Source organism: Balaenoptera acutorostrata, chromosome 9, assembly GCF_949987535.1.
Source record: "Balaenoptera acutorostrata chromosome 9, mBalAcu1.1, whole genome shotgun sequence".
NCBI classification, from domain to species: domain Eukaryota; kingdom Metazoa; phylum Chordata; class Mammalia; order Artiodactyla; family Balaenopteridae; genus Balaenoptera; species Balaenoptera acutorostrata.
Window position 1 is genome coordinate 103,056,985 of NC_080072.1, and position 2,413 is coordinate 103,059,397.

Consider the following 2,413-nt stretch of genomic DNA (forward strand, 5'->3'; position numbering starts at 1 on the left):
TTAAAAGGCATAATCATACAGTCACATTTTGTTCCTCTGAAACATAACATCTGCCAACAATCACACACACACACACACACACACACACACACACACACACACACACTACTTTTCCCAGTCTAACTCCAGATCCTCGAAGAGTGTTTAACACACAGAAGATGCTCAATAACTATTTAAGAATGAATAGGAATGAAAGGCACTCCTTCCACTGCCTGGTTTCTGGAAAGCACGGTCTCTTGCAGCCTCCATGTATTGCTTCGCTCCGTGCTCTTCCATCTGTAGCAATCGCATTCCGTCTCCTGCCCTCACCACCGCTGTTCCCTCAGAGGTCACCAACAACCCAATTACAAAATCTAATGGGATTATCTCAGTCTTCCTCCTGCCTGACTTCATTACAGCATTGGGCATCACTTAGCTTTCTGAAATGTGGTGTAATTGAAAAAGCATGAGTTTTAAAGCAGGGAGACCCTGGTTTAAATTTCTGCTCCTCTTCCACTTGCTGTGTGAACTTGGGCAAGTCAGGCACCTTTTAAAATCTCTCCTCATCCTAACATGGGACTTTCGATGTCTGTTTCTCAGGGTGGTTGGGAGGGTTGAATGGGACTTTGTGTGTGAAGCACTTTGCCCGGTGTCTGGCTTGCAGTAGTCATTCAACAAACACTGGCTCCTTCCTTCCCTTGACTTCCGAATCATCCCACATTCTTGGTTTTCTTCCAATCTGTGCCTCTGAATAAATCTTCATAGGACTTTTCTTTCCCTTGCCCACCTCCTCTCATCCTACATTTTTCTCCCGCCCTATTTCACATTTTCTCCATCACTTACCTGCACTGTTTGCCATGTATATAGTTGATACTCCAAAAATATGGACCGATTGAATGACAGTCTCTGGATTGGCCTCTGTGTGTCCCATCTTTTGCTTCTCCAAAATGTATTTCACACTGTCACCAGAACTGCTGTTCCTCAAATACAGGTTGATAATGTCACTGCCCCCGCTCAAGAAAAAAACCCCAGCAAAACTTGAATAGCATCCCTTTGTTTAAAGAGTAAACTAAACTTTAAATACTCACCAATATGACCCTCTTGTTTGTCCATCCTCATCTCCTGTATGTCCTTCCATAAGCCCTGACTTCTTTCTCCCTATTTTCAAAAACTCTCCATGGGTTTTCTTCTCTTCAGTGCCTTTACTCAAATGTTTCCTTTACTCCAGAATGCTCCATTCCTCTTTTCTACTGAAATTCATACGTTAAGTCTTCACTTAAATAATAATTCCTCCATGGAGCCTTCCTAGACCACCTCTTTCCCTCTGGTTAAAATTTATCGATTTTCCACTCACACCTGTTAGTGCTTACATTTTGCACTTAATTAATTCTGCCCTGCTAGGCTGTATGCTCCAGCGCACATCCCGTGTCATGCTTGTCTTGCTGTCTCCCCAGCGCTTAGTAAGGAACCTCACACACTGCTGTAGCTTAGCATGTACTCTTAGAATTAAACTGAATGGAAAATCAACGCGAGTAGTCATGTTTCCTAACACAGGTCTTATAACGGAGACTTAATTAGGTACAAAAAGGCCAACATTTATAGAGCACTTCCTAGGTGCCAAGCGCTATTCTAAGTGCCCTACGCTGTTCAGATGCTCTCACAACAGCTGCAGGAGGGAGACACTATTTTTTAAAAATATTTATTTATTTATTTATTTGGCTGTGCCGGGTCTTAGTTGTGGCACGCGGAATCTAGTTCCCTGACCAGGGATCGAACCCGGACCCCCTGCATTGTGAGTGCAGAGTCTTAACCACTGGACCACCAGGGAAGTCCCGTAGACACTATTAATTATCCTGATTTTTTTTAGGTGTGGAGACAGAGACAAAAAGAGAAATTAAATAACTCATCACCAAATCCAACAGCTGGTAAGTGGTGGAAAGGGTCAGAAGCTCAGAGAACAGGCCTGTGGGCCTGTGCACGCAGTCACTAGTTTACAGTGCCCGTAGTATTTGGACCCTTCCGAGGAAAGCAGCAGGTAACCCAGAGCAGGCCACCTGCCTCCTCTGGAATGGACGACAAGGAGACGGGTGGGGTGACCGCAGGAAGTCTTTTCCAGCCCTGATGATGTCCTAAATTGGCAGATTTAGAGGACAAGTGATGATGTCTGTCCGCAAGATCAGGGTCAGCCAAATGTTGTGCAGAATAGTCTGGATTGACTCCGAAGCCTTTCGATGAGCAATTAAACCAGAGAGGCTTATCTGGTGACAGTCCTCCCAGGGTGACGTCATGGCTCACCCTGGCATCGGCCCCCGAAGCCTGGCGGAAGCGTGCTGCCAACCTTGCGCGTTTCCCAAGGCTGAGAGGCCTCGCCAGCGCACCATCCTTGGGAACTGAGACCCAGGAAAAGTCTTGCAGCTCTTTCTTCCTTTTTCTC

At 45.7% G+C, this 2,413-nt stretch overlaps 1 non-coding gene across 1 annotated transcript; it reads right to left on the minus strand.

Moving 5' to 3' along the window:
* Positions 1–1,734: 1,734 nt before the first annotated feature.
* Positions 1,735–1,807, minus strand: TRNAV-CAC (transfer RNA valine (anticodon CAC)). The gene has a single exon. It is a non-coding gene; the product is annotated as a tRNA-Val (tRNA).
* Between the last annotated feature and the right edge of the window lie 606 nt (positions 1,808–2,413).